Source organism: Argiope bruennichi, chromosome 10, assembly GCF_947563725.1.
Source record: "Argiope bruennichi chromosome 10, qqArgBrue1.1, whole genome shotgun sequence".
Lineage (NCBI taxonomy): Eukaryota > Metazoa > Arthropoda > Arachnida > Araneae > Araneidae > Argiope > Argiope bruennichi.
The window spans coordinates 9,854,463-9,869,817 of NC_079160.1; the positions used below are offsets into that span (position 1 = coordinate 9,854,463).

Genomic DNA, 15,355 nt, shown 5'->3' on the forward strand with positions numbered 1-15,355 from the left:
ATTAAGTATGCAATTTTGTGAATGCAGTTCTATTTCTGTGTCAAATTTTGGTTTTAGTTGGTTGGGAAAAAACGTGTCTTAAACAGAAATTCATATTTATCAGAGAATATATGAGAAAGTTTTGAGGCTACCACTCCAGCTGGTTTCTATTGCAAAAAGATCAGCGCATTGTTAAACCATAAATGGCGCTGGAAAAGGGCATGTAATACTTTGATTTAGAACATAACTTGTGCATGAACTTTGGACACAAGCAAAAGAAACTATAAAGAGTCAATGACAACAGTAAGATGAGGCTGGCTCACTGTAGCAGCAGAACCGCTCGCAGAAAATTGCTATAGCTGATCTTTACTGTAATTATGAACGAACAAAGTGATGATAATGTGTGTCCTAAGAATTGTGTGATAGTTCCAATACCCGCATGATATGGTAACAATTTTTTTACAAGCAGCCAAAGTTACTGTATGATGGGACATCACAATATACATCTGCTCTTGGCCCTCACTTCTTTTGAAGAAATTTTTTTTCACATATCTGAAAACGCGCTTTGTCACGAATGATCAATATGCAGCACTCCAGAGCAGCAGCAACGAAATGCCATTAATGATATAGTATAGATGCGAGATGATGATTCTCCAAATGTAATGACATGTATTTGAAAACTACTTCACCCGTCATTTTAATGACAGAATCATTCAGTAGCCAGCAAGATCATTTAATCTAACTTTGATAGATTTCTAATTCTGAGAATATCTAACATTTTAGATGTACTTGCGAATCCATCGACATTTTCTTACAGTTAACGGCACAGTTAAATGTAATGTAAAGTTATGCAAATTCCTCAGGCTGTCTTACTGTTGTCATTTTAAACAAGAATTTACAATATGCATGAGGTAATTCCCTGTGAAGGCCGCCACGTGAAATAACCTCAATAAAACTTTTTTTCCTTTCATCTCTCAATAGTTATTGTTTGTTCTCATTTCTATTTTTTGCATGTGTTTCTCATTTTGCTTGCGACGTGTGCCGTTCCAATGTCATTTTTTTCACTGCCTTGATCACTTTGCAATGGAACACGGAGTGTTCCCATTGTATATTTTCGAAATTTTTTCGCTATAACTGCAACCGCATTGACTCCATTATTATTGTTCATTAAATTTTATAGAAGTTTCAAACGCTGTCTCTCTCTCCTATGATGGAACTAAATATATAAAAATTTAGATAGAAAATTATTCAAATGAATAACACAATGAACAGAACGGTGTAAGGCTTCTCAAGTAAAATTTGTAAGGCTTCAAGTAAAATTAAATTTATGATTTATATGTCTATTAAAATTTGAAATTATTTTCCCAAAGAAGCATTATAGACATAGTTACATAAAATATTTAATTGAAATTTTTAGCAACATTTAACCTTGGCGAACCAGTATCGGATGTAATAAAATAAGCTTAATAATTGACTGATAGATTATCCTCAGATAAATGCATTCTAAGTTTCATCAAACGCTGTTCTGTCTAAAAAAGGTAGAGTATATCACGAGGACGGTCAACACTTTCAGTAAATTTAAAATACGTTCTTTCTCGCTTTCTATTTATGAATATAAATCAATGTTTTGAAAACAATAAAAGTCTTTCATATTAGTGATAATAATCTAGAATCAAAAGTCTCCCAAATCTAGTGAAATACCTTGAGTATCACTAATAGGTTGACTAAACAAGTCAACTTACACTGATCTGGGACCCGCAATGGAAAATTCAAAAGCCCGTTAATGCATTGTTATATTTTAGTTGTATAAAATTACAAGGTGAAATATTTTTTAAGTATCAGTTTTAACGGAGTGCAAAAAGCGCCAAGGAAAAAAAATCCCCAATTTGGCTATTTCAATCGTCAAATTATATATCCCATATTAATCCATCCATCTTAATAATTCACATATTAATAACTAACAGTCTAAAAACATAATAATCTTGGCAAACAAACTGGCCGTCAAAGGCGGATAGTTGAATATAAAATCCTCCGTGTTCGCCCTATAAAAATGTTTTTTAGCTTAAACTTAAATCTACAATATTCGAATCCAGTTTTGGTATTTTGATTTCACCCTTATTTTACCAAAATCAAACTGGATAAGAATTTGCCAGATTTCGAAAACGGTAGCAAGTTCCATGTGCAGTTTGGTTCTTATTCAATGAACATCTCACAGCATTATATAACTGAAGGTGTGGCATGTTCATTTTTAGAACAATGATCAGTTGATTATGCAAGCCTCATCAACGAATAATGAGAAAGAAACATAATCTCTGCATCTCGCCATCTTGTGGTCTTGCAAAAATCTTGATCCGCAGCCAATTTGGTACAGGTATGGCAGTTGTATTTAAAGCTCCGGCTGTAAAAAAGGAGCTGTCAGGCCGGTTGTGATGGATCAAGTAATGTGACGAAAGTGCGCTCTCTTGGATTTAAGCACAAAACTAGATTTTATTTCAACAGAAAGTTGTATGCTGTTTCTAAAAACAATTCAAGCCCACGGTAACTACGTTTGATGAAATACAAATTACTCCATAAATTATTCACTGTGTTAAAAAAAAATTCGCGGTATTCTATAAACATTTTTTTTGTGCAATTCTGTTTTAACGGCGACCAAAAAGGGCCAAGAAAAAATTTCTCCAAATTATAAAAATAGACTCAAGTGCGTTATTATAAGTGAAAATTTTTGAACGTACGAATCACATGCTATATAGCTTGACGATTGAATTCTCTAAATTGGCTACTTTTTTTCTTGGTACTATTTGTCGTCATTGCAACCGACAAGTACCCATTCTCTGAAGGAGAAATTATGTCGCATAGTGAAAAAGCAATACCCCAATTTCATGCAAACAAGTATTGATGTTTATGCCGAAATAACTGCCACCTTTAATATTATAAATCACGTCTGAAATATTTATTAAATGCTGAATTATGAATTCCAGTAAGAATAAATTTTTACTTTCAAATGTATGAAGTATTGGGTATTTTGGGATTATCCCGTCGACCATTTTTTGCCAAACCCGATTTTATCGCCAAAGGTAGTTTTGCGCCTAATAACCGCAAATTACTTTTCATTATGATGACGCCAAAGGATTGGCGAAAATGCTCCAATCCTTTGGCGCATTTCACGAGGATTGGTGCATTTTCACGAGCGTTGACAGTCGACGAGATAATGCCAAACTACCAAGTATTGTTATGTCAAAAAATTCGGTTTCAAGACTTCAACTAATTATCAAGTTTATTGGGTCAAGAAAAATGTAGGGACTTTAAATTGTAGGAAAAATTGCACTTATTATTTTAGGACGAAATATATTTAACCAAAAGTTGATACTTTTTTTTTCAGTTATAAGTTTGAAAAATCGGATATTCCTAAAAACATCATTCTTTCAAAAAGTCGGTCTTTCCGTTAGTGTGTTATGGCAGGGATACCAGTTTAGGTATCGTCTTCGTCATCTACCCAGCTACAAAATGACAGGGTCCGTTCCGAAATAACCCTTGTGTTGCTTTCAAAAGGAACGCTAATATAACTAAATTACAATAAACTTTTAAAAATTGGACATTCATTCTTTTTTTTTCATGTTTTTTTTTATTATAACCAAAAATACAAAGGAATTTTTTATTGCAAACTCAGATTTATAATCAGCTATCCCCCAAAACACAAAAAGGAGCGATTTTTCCAAGACTGCATTGGAATTTGTTTTAAATAAATTACCTAATGACATAAGTTACCTAATTTCGCTCTACACTAGAAAAACACGTTTAGGATATTTTGTCTATTGGTCTATAAATACGGCGAATATAAATATACTGTACTGTAGTGAAAAAAGTGATATATGCATGAAATTTGGTATGTGGGGTTTATTGGATGTAGGATTATCTGGATTAAATTTTCAGATTCCTGTAAACTTTAGAACAAATTCTGCATATGGGAAATCTGTTTGTTCATCCGTTCATTTCAATATGACTAGGATAACTCAAAACCTCAAATATCTAGATGGATGAAATTAATCGTATAGATTTATTGCTGAATTACATACTTGTATTAACTGTTGAATCGAATTTATTAAATGACTAACCATCTGTTGGCATGTACATAACAATGCATCAAAAACTTTACAAGTTAGACAAATGAAGGCTGCTTTTTTTTTCCCTTCATCCTCGTCATCAGACCAGATTCAAAATTAAGATGCCATATTTATGAAATTTCTGATCTATTCAACATAAAACCCAAAATCCACACTTCGGTTTTTCAATGTACTACGAACCGCAAAAGGCGTCATATTGTGTGTCAAAAACACAAGTCCGTTGGTGCGTATTTCAAATAATCATTTTTTGGGGCCTTTCCCTTATTTGATTCGAATCTCACAAATATTTCCTGCACTCAGGATGACATGGATTTACAGAGTAAAAACATTAAGCACATAAAGATAATGATTCCTGACCTATTTTTATTCATTTTAAATCGGCCATTCACTGTTCCTACATTCATTTGGCCATATTTTTATCCATATGGGCTGAATTTCTCCTCGCATTGGAAAGATACGAGCTAGAATTTCCCTTTTTAGGGATTTTTGTGACCTAAAGTCACCACATATTGTGTTAATATACGAGAACTTCGATGGAAAAATGTTCCACGTAATTCTCTCAATTTTTCCATAACTTTTTATCATATTTTAATTAGCGGATACTCTAAAACTACTCATGAGATAAAATTGTCACTGAAAAATTATAGCAAATGATAGAAAATTTTTCATATTGGGCCTTACTCAGTAACTTTTAAGATTTATTAAATAAAATGCATACTTCAACATACGCATCATAAATTGTTCCTATAAAATTGAAATGTAATATTTTCACAATGGGAAGATATCTTACCGTTAAAAAGACAGATTGCAAAAAGTTTGTTCTGATGTCAGTAGCATAATAAAACTCTTCGAATTTAAAATTCGTTGATATAAATAGTTTCTATTTGATTTAAGAAATGTACTTTATGAAATGTATGTATATTCAGAAGTTTTTTTTAAATTAGTAGAATAAAAAAATCAATCGTTAAGTCATATAAAAAAATATTATTTAGCATTTTATAGTATGTAGAGAATTTTCCAAATATTTACTTTCGATATTTTAATACAGTTCGGTGATTAAGACCTTCCATAAGTCTGAAAACAATTTTTTTCTAATATTATGCCAATAGATTATTTGAGTATACATGAGCAAAATCGTGACAAGTTGAATCGATGTAATTTTCGGAAAGGTCCTAAAACTGATATTAGTTTTAATAGAAAAAAAAATCGACATTTTAAGAAAAACTATATAAGTATATTTCAAAGTCAAAAAGTATTAATATAATTTGTATTAGGCTTACTTTATTTTTATTAATAAAGATGATGTAGTTTACTGATAACGAGATACTATTTAAAATAAATCGGATAAATTTTAAGAATTAATAATAAAAATATTAAAATTCTAATGAAAGAACTAAAGTTATACTGAAGAAAATATTAAAAAATCAATTCAAATGATGAAAGAATTGTTCTTAACATTTAGAACAATTATTCGCAATTCGTCATAGATTCCGAATTGTCAATGGATTGTAATTTAAATGTTCATGGGTCATGTTACATTTACCAATCATAATAATATGAAATGACACCATCAGGAATTAATTATTGTATAATGGATTTCAGATTAACTATTAAAAATTGCTACGCCTCCGAATACAGTAGAACATTTTCCGTTTTCTGAAAATGAAATTAAAACAGTAACCAATAATACAATAATAGGAAAGTACTAGGGTCTGATGAATTTTATGGAGATATCATTAAGGAAGTGTTCAAAACTAATAAATCATTCCTTATAGCAATTTATAATTAATATCTTGAAGAAGGATTCTTTCCGATGAAAAAAAAGAGAGAGAAAGGAAAACAGTAGATTTAGTACTCTTTAACAAGAAAAACTAAGCGGATATGGATTCTTCGGCATTTTGTTCGATGTTCCTGAAAGATGTACTAGGAAAAGTTCTGGACAAGTTAAAAAGCAGAGAATTTTTTTTTTCAATTTTCTAAAATCAAAGCAAATAAATATTAATTTCGTTTCCCATACAGTAGAAGTGCACAAGAAACAATTATTGTCTTTAAAGATTGGATCTCAACAGCAAGACAACAGAGTAAACATAGTGTAATAATTTCATTTAATATGAAAAATGTATTTAGCAAAGTGTGGTGGCCAATTGTTGCAAAATTAAAATAAGTAAATAAATAAATAAAATATCTAATTCCCCTCCCTCAAAAAAAACAAAAAAAAACAACCTTTTATGGAATGAATGACAAATTTGTCATTCCGGGTTATTTCGATTTTTTTGGATGTCAAATCTGTTTCTTTCTCTCATATGAAATATAAAACTCTTTATAAAATATAAGTTTCTCTCTCATATGAAATATAAGACTGTTTGGACAATAGATTCATTATCCAAGCAGTTAGTACAAAGCATGATCTTTATTCCGAATATCTGCATAGTTTTAATCTTAAAATCTGCAACTACCCAATATAGTGAAAATATTAATGATACCATAAACTGCTATATAATCTCTTGTACACTTCTGGAACCTATCAGAAGAAATATATGAATGAAAATGTCTACCTCTAAAGTTAAAAATAAAAAGAAACAGATAAAAGAAATACAGAGATTGTATGCTTAAGTTGAGAAGGTCAATCAAATATGTATCTCCAGATTTCGAAATGAGCTCTCTTTACCATACATGCCAATTTAAGAACATTCCTGTTTTTTTTAACTGTTTATTTATTTATTCTATTTTCATTTATTTATATTCTTTGCATTACTTTAATAATTTTTTATTACTTTTTATTTTATTCAAAATGTAGAGGTACGAGACTCTTTATAATTTCATTATGAGATAGATGAAAATAATGATGGAGTTTCAGGAACAGTTATTTAATTATTTTCTAAGTTCCTTGGCTTCACAAGACAAAACAACCACGAGCACAAAAATACACGACACTCACTTCGAATACAATCTAATGATGACCCCCAAGAAGGATCATGGGATATATATCTTAATATTAATAAAGTAACGCCATCTGTGGTATCAAAAATGAAACTAGTAGAATTATGTAACCGCTACAAAAATGTATTGTTTTGAATAACATGTGGAGAAGCCTTTGTGACTTATTTCCCTTTACAAGTATTTTCTTTTCCCTTTCAATATTTTTCCATTTGGCTCCTCCCTCCCCCCTTTATCTTCACTTTCTTCACATCCAGCATACAATTTTTAGGAGGGAATGTTCTTTTACCTTTAAATTATTGTTAAATGAGTTGATGGTTGTGTAACACTGCTATTGGCACATACCATATGATCTATAAAATATACTAAGAATTCTCAGTTTCTTATTCAAAACTGTTCCAAATGACATGCAATTCTTTGTTCAAAATCAAACTGCAAACTGTTGTCGCACAGTAGAACGACTTTAAATTCAATAATTCATTTTGGGAAAAATGCAGAATTCGATTTTTTTTTTCGTTTCTGTTTGCTAAAACAAACTAGATCCTAAAATATTAATTTTGGGGATGTTTTCTTATGACGTAATTATATTCATCTGATAATTACAAACATTTTAAATTATGGAAATTCATAATTATTTATAACATAGATTTAAAAAAAAAGAAACCAGCTTCCATTGGTGTGGAATGATTACAGAATCGGTTTACGAAAACACGGACCGGAATGGTCGAAATAGTGTTTTTATTTTATAGCATGTTCTAAGCTGCTAACTCTGTAACACATAAAATGCAGTGCAGATCTTTTATTAAACCACCACGCCTCTAAAAGAAAAAATATTCCATTCCTCTCTTCCATAATAGTTAATCATACCAAATATTTAAAATACTGTTGAATCTGGGTGTTGTCGTCCTTGCTATAGTTGGAACTTATAGAATTAATTTAAACAATTTTAAAATTTAAATAAAACATCAGAGAAAAGAATTAGTTGGTTTCAACAATTATCGCAGCAGTTCGAACATTTTGATAATTTTTTTTTTTTTTTGCTCAAAATTAATATTAATTTTTTTCTTATAGTTTTGAAATTATGAAAAGTTATATATCCAGTAGAGCTGCTCTTTTCACAGTTAAAGGACTTTTTTCTTATATATTATAGTATGATTCTAGAATATATCAAATGATTAGAACTCTGATATCTAAGATAAACAAGTATAGAGCAAATAAATTAATAAAAAAGTCTTTAAAAATACATTTTTATTATTAAAAAGTAGAAATTTTTATAGTTATTATTATTTTTTAAATTTAATTTTATAATTATAAATAAAATTAATAATCTTGAAATCACCTTGTTTTCAAATTTACTTCCAGGTGGAGCCACTTATATGGAATGAAAGTTTAATAGAATTAATCGACTAGCAGGTAATTAACTTCTGAAAACATCAAACGGTGTATAATGGCATTGAAAACCGATAAGTGTTCAAAATTTCAGAGCTCTCTAATATTAGGAAATGTGCTAAAAGTTCCATTTTACAAATATGAAGCAAATAAAGTTAAATAAAAATGTATAATAAAAATCATAAATCGTAAATTGCTAATTTCGATGATGCATAGAGAAGCGGATATACCATGAGTTTCAAAAATGATTGATAAGGGAAGATTGGTAACAGTTCCCTTATTAACACATAATTTATTTACCTTCTATTATTAGGAATTATAAAAAATCTGGGAGATATAAATTTAATTAATGAATCTAAGATAAAGAGTTCTAAAGTAAATAAATATATAACCCTTCCTAATACATGCATTTTTTCATTCCTTTTTTTCCCTGCCATTCTTGATAGTTTATTTATAATCACTTTAAAATATTATATTTCATCTTTTGTGCGGCGTATTGTTTCTGTGAAAACAAACCATAGGCTCTATTTTCGCAAGTCTCTTGGCATGTTACCGCGATACAAGTTCAGTAAAACTTATGGATGAAATAGTTACTTTCTAAGATGACATTATTTAGAAAATTGGTGCATTTTTTAATGCACATTTTGATGCAGAAAGTGCAGATTTTCTCTTTCGGGAAAACGAGTCTATAATTGGATTTGAAAATTCCCCCAGAAAGCAATTCTATACTGAACCTGTGAGAATAGTCTCCTCGAAACTTTCTCACGTTCTCTCTTTGTCTTATAGATGCGTTTTTTCCCAATAGATTGAAACCAAAATTTGACACAGAACTAAAGTTGCAGTCACAAAATCATATACAAAATAACTAAAGCATTGCATTTATCGCGTTTATAGGCTTCTGAAAATACAGACCAACAGTCGTCAACCCCTTGCTTTAAATTTGATATGTTTACACTACAGATTTTAAATATTCGTGCCGAATTTTATTCATCTTACTTTCTTCGTTTTGTAATGATCATGTTAAATTGTATTCAAACAGCCGGATAGGCAGATTTTTTCTGGGTTTGGCTCAAAATTTAATAGACAAATTTGATGTAAAAACATATACCAAATTTCATTCGTCTAGGTCGAAATGTTTTTGAGTTATATTTGTTACAGACAGACAGACATTTTCCAAAAATGTGCGTTTCGAACTCAGGAAAGTCTAAAATGAAGAGATTTGTCAAAATCTTAAATTCGAATTTTTGGACGATTGCAATATTTTATCTGTACTTCATATAAGAGAAAGTAAAATAGAAAATATTCTGAAGCCTATTAGAAAAATAAAAATATTGCACAACATATTAGGGAAAAAAAAGAAAAAAATTAAGAAAAAATGCTTCATCTTTTTTTATTTTTAAATCTATAATTTAGTTGTTAAACAGTGAGGGTATTAATTTCAAAATAAACTCAGAAGTCAAGGTATTGGATCGAAGACTCTTTTCTGAAGCTTTGTTCTGACTCTTTTATGAACCTTTGTTTTCTTTTTTGTTCTTTAACGTATTTTGAAGAAAAAAAATTGAGTGGTAAATAATATCTGCTAATTTAAGAATTTGTCCCAGAAGTTTGCTTATAAATGTTTTATACATTTTTATACATTTCTACTTAAGTTTTTTCAGTTATTATCCAGAGTAAATTAAAAAAAAAAAAAAAAAAAAAACAGGAAAAAGAAATTCCCCCATATTTTTCTGTTCAAAAGTGTTATGTATAGTTCATTGTTCTTTTTGATATGGGCTTTTTTTATTTCAGTACTTTAAGGTATCGAATTAAGCAAATTTTCACTGTAGTTATTTCTTCAAAGTTGAATGTTTTTTTAAATAATTTCTTTTCAATAAATGGAATATAATAAAAATTTCTAGTTATGCCCACAAATTTTTAAGATAATTAATAAAACTGCTTCCTACAAGAAAATGTATCCAAATCCCGCTTCTATCCAGGTTTGCAAACATCACGACACTAGAAATGCCACCTTTCAATTAAAAAAATTAAATATTAAAATTTTGAATAGAAGTTTAATTATGGTTATAGCTCCAGGCAGGAGAAATAATATGCAAATTTCAATACAATTTATGAATTTGAGTTTGTGAGAAAATATCAACTTTCTACATTAATAAATTGCCCAAATTTCAAAAAAATGAATACAATGATATGTTTATAACCAAACCAAACAAAACAAAACGATTCCAACAATGGAACAAAGAACACGGTTGTTTAAGCTTACTCCTGAAGGACTTAAAAAAAAAACTAAAAATATCACAGTTTGTTCCAGATTTTAGCTCATCTAGAAGCTTATTTGATAGAAACACATACACACCGAAAAAGAAAAGCCCGTTCTTATTTTAACTGGCGAGAGAGAACGAGAGGTAATTATACATAATCTTACCTTCTTTCGAACAGGTAATCCGTCAAAGGCGGGAAAAATCGCCTGAAAGAGGTTTCGATTCCAGACGGAGTTCGTGAAGAAAGTAGGACTTTAAAACCACTGAGACGGTTCTGAGGGCAAAATACCACCTGATCCTATGAAAACCGATGTGTACCGTTTATTTCTGGCATTAGTCGCTCGTTTTGCAGACGGGCTTGGCGCTCGCATCGGAGAATTGGCGTCCTTGTTTGTTTTTATAACTGTGAGGAAGAGGCGGTTTCGCGGAGGGGTGTTGTGTTTGAGGAATTTTGAGATCGGAGTTTTCATGGAGTAAAGGTTAACTGACTAGTCAGTAACAAGTTATATTTAAGAGATCGAATTTTCTGAATTACAGTCCAGGGTGCTCTTGTACTTGGGTTGTCATTTCGCGCCGCAAGTTGAAGTAAAAGGCCAGGGCCTGATTAAACCCTATAGTGACTCTTAGACAATAAAAGTTTTGTGGTTCCCTTTCCTTCCCCCGCCCAGATACCAAAGTCAAAGTTCATTGATTTTAATTTAATCTCGATTTAAGCAGCGAAATAGCAAGCATTGAAAAATTGAAATCGTAAAATATTAAATTGCTGTCATTTCACACAAAATAATTTTAAAAAATGACATTTTTTTATACAATCTAAATTTTTGTTAATTTTAGGAGACGACATTTTTTTTATTTTAAAACAACATATTTCATCAATTGTAATTACCTTAAAAAATAAATAAAAGCATGACAAAATAAAAAAAAAAGCAGTATTGATTTTCTAACTGTTTTTCTTCTTTTTTACTACTTAAATCTGTTAGGCGCACTAGAGTGATCATATTCCACGAATAGCAAAAATTATTAAAGACCAACCGTCCACCAAGACCAAGTTAACCAAGACCATCAGATGCCAACTTTTTTTCAAAAGAATAAAATGTGGATAATTTTTTTTCTACTGTAAATGAATTGTTTTTCTTAGAATTAAAAAAAAAAGAAAAGGAACAATATTCCAGGCCATTTATTCTGGGTTATCTAAAGTTAAGCTGAGACAAGGAAGAAAATGCTGGATCGCAATATTTATGAGTGATATAGAAAATTAAAAAAATTTGTTCATTAATCAATGATGTATCAAGAAGAGTTATTTCCTAATGGAGTAGGGACGTTTCGTCATCTCAAAAACGGAAGGGGTCAAAAAACATTTCTCAAAAGAATGCAATTGAAATATATTCTTTTACAATAGGTTTTCCGTCAAGTAGAGCACCTTTTTAATTGTAATTATCTGAATTGCATTTTAGAAAAATATCGATCTATTTTTGATGAAGGGCTTCTAACAACAACAACAAAACCCTAATGCTATTAAATCAAATGTATTCCGATCGTGGCAACATGAAAACGAAAGTAGCAAAAGAGAAGTAAAAAAAAAAACATAGATGAAGACACAGAAGATGAGGATTACGTGGAAAACAGATTTTTAATAAAAGTAAAATTATCAATTAATCTAGCACCATGTCAGAATTTTGAAAACTCTATCTAATTCTGCACTTTTTTCGAGGAACGTACGTCTCGCTATTTGCCTTCCGGTGTATCACTCAACTAAGCCTCGTGAATGAATTTGGATGCTATCTATAGTTGTTCAAGGGGACCTCCAACGTATGTCTCTTCTATTAGCTGATTTATTTGCCATTTATCTATATTTTACAATACTCTGCCCCATTTTCAATAACCTTTGAGCTCTTAGTGTGGAGAAGTAATTAAACAGGATATAAAATATAAAATCAAATTTTTGTAGTAATTTCAAGTAGCACTGTAACTCTAGTGGGCAAGCAACAAACCATCACTGCATAAGACACTATATTTCTCTCCCATAAAATAAGCTCATGGATTTTCATCTTCACGGCAGCCCCCTTAACCCAGACTACAGCCTGGGATATCAAAACACTCCATTATCTTTAGATATCACTGTCTTCTTGCGATTTTATCCACACCCTTTTGGGAACAAATCTAGAGAAAATCACATATTTCACTGCCCATCGCTCATCGCCACCTAACATATTTACTTCTTTAGTTTAGTTTCGTTATATTAATGTCCCGTTTTAAAGCAACACTAGGGCTATTTTGGGACGGACCTCGTAATTTTGAAACACGGTCAGATGACGAGGACACATCTGAGCTGGAAACCCCATCTCCAAACTTCCACACCACACCAGTGGGAGGATGCCACCCAACTTATGTAGTAAATACAAAAAACATAAGTAAAGAAATAAGTAATAAGGATGTTGCTGAATTTTTTTCTTTGTGATCAAGTTAGTCATAAAATATATTTAATCATAAAATATAAAAAATGCCTTTTAAATTATTTGTTAAAAACTAATTTTTGATCAAATGAAAAATACCTTTAATCAGGTTTTACAGGGAAATATCGAAAAGAGCTTGATTCGTATAGAAACAAAAAATATTATATCCCTTCGTAGTACAAACAATTTAGTAAATAAGAGCAGAACTGAATAGTAAATTTTCAAATATCACAGATTTTGAGAAAATTTTATTCTTGCAATCGTAATGAAACTTGTGTGTGGATGCGAAGAAGAAAATTTTGAAGATTTTTGTTTGGAACAACGTTCTAATTTTCTTAGTCAATAATAACAATCCAAACTCTATTTATCACAGCTAAAGGAAGGATGAAGTGTTATTTTTCCTCCCCCCCCCCACTCTTTTATTTTTCCTAATTCTTCTTGGACGATTTCCACTATGATAATGGTCGATTCCAAATCGTCTCAAAACAACGCACTCCTAACCCTATTTAAATATTTTGAAACGAAGCGAGGAACAAAATATTAAAAGAACGAGCAGAAAGCAAGAAAAAAAACTTTCCTCTCACGGCGCATGCGTGGAAGATGTTGCTGCAATGGGATATTTTGCTCCCATTTTCTTCTGCCGCTGAGACAGAAATAATGCTCATCCTATATATTCCAGCGCCCACACGTGTAAGAAAAAGCGAACGTTTTGAGTAAGGGAATAAAAAGAACGAAAAAGAATTTTTCAAAAATCGAGCGCACACCTGGCAAAGGGCGCGAAGAAGGTTTGGTTTTGAAGCTGTTGAAGGTCAAACTGAGAAAGAAATATGTTTGTGTCTCTCATTTAAACTATTTTAAACGCGCATTATCGAGCTATTCGTACGCGGGAGCAGATACAAGATGGACGGGAAAATGATCACCATTCATAACTTTTGACATCAACTGCCAAAGATAATTTATAGGCGGAACTCTTTTTGTTAAGTATTCAGTTATGTGTTTCTGGAAGAAACCAGTATGAAAAAGGGAGTTTTAAAAATTTAAGGAAATATTTTTATGGTTAATTTTTTATTCCTTACAACATCTATTTATACATTTTTACCAAAAAAGAAATAAGAATTTATCACTTACATATTTACTAGCATAGAATATATTTTATGGAATGATCTTCAGGTTACAAATAGTACTCAGGAATCATCGCATGAAAGCCGCCGCTTATTTAATGTAATAACAGATTTAAAATTTGCAATATAAAAAAGAATCTAGAAAAATTAGAATTATATATATATTTGTAAAAACCATATAACACGATTGTGATAAATTTTAATGATTTTAAATGGTATTTTTATTTTAATTCAACCATAAATATAAATCAAAATTTTTGGTAAAAGGCAACTTACCTGGTCTTTACCGAAAGAAAGGTTTTTTTAATTAATTGTAATAAGACAAATTCATATAACTACAAATTCATAAAATGATAATGCTGTGTTTCATTTTCGTCACATTTTGAAGACAAATGTCTTTAGACAATTTTTTTCTACGAAAAATCTTGCATTATAAATTACTTTATAATAAATTTGTTTTTTTTTCTTTTCGAAATGAAAAGTATTATCCTGTTTAACATGGATTTCTATGGACAAGGAATCTTTTAACGAGTGTTTCATATTGCGAATAAGATTCAGGATCGAATTATACTTGCTAAGCGAGGAGTGAATAATTGTGAATTGCGCTCGAATCAATTTTTTAATACATTGCGAATCATATAGGATTAAAAACATATAGGACGAGAGTCTATCTTAGTAATTCACAATCACTGTTTCATTGCTTTTGCTGAAAGAAAAAATGGGATTATCCCGTGGACCTACCAACGCTCGAGAATCTACGCCAATCCTTTCGCTATCTTTTCGCCACCTTTTGGCGATAATATTGTGTTTGGCCAGAATGGTCGACGAGATCATCAATGCATCTATCTCAATTGCATCCATCTCAATTTTTCTAATCTTTGAAAGGAATTCTTATCCTTTTGTAGTGATTAAAAATAAAAATTTTTAAAATCATATTTAATTTCAGATCTACTAATGATGGCAATAGTCTTAATTTCAATTTCAGTCTAGAATGTCTTCAGTCAGGTTGAAATGGTTATAGAAAGCAAGTTAAGATAGAAGCCAGTTAAAGCGAATCCTGAATTTTTACTTTCTTGTATGCATAGTATTGAAAAGAT

The 15,355-nt window shown here is 30.6% G+C and overlaps 1 protein-coding gene across 2 annotated transcripts in view; it reads right to left on the reverse strand.

The window, feature by feature from the left end:
- LOC129988239 (uncharacterized) overlaps nt 1-11,045 on the reverse strand; it is a 48,292-nt gene extending 37,247 nt beyond the window's left edge. Inside the window, exon 1 of one of the 2 annotated variants that reach the window (XM_056096414.1) lies at nt 10,849-11,045. The gene's annotated coding sequence lies outside the window, so the exon portion shown is untranslated. The remainder of the gene's footprint in view (nt 1-10,848) is intronic. The other variant, XM_056096413.1, reaches the window with a different exon arrangement.
- Nucleotides 11,046-15,355: the final 4,310 nt, after the last annotated feature.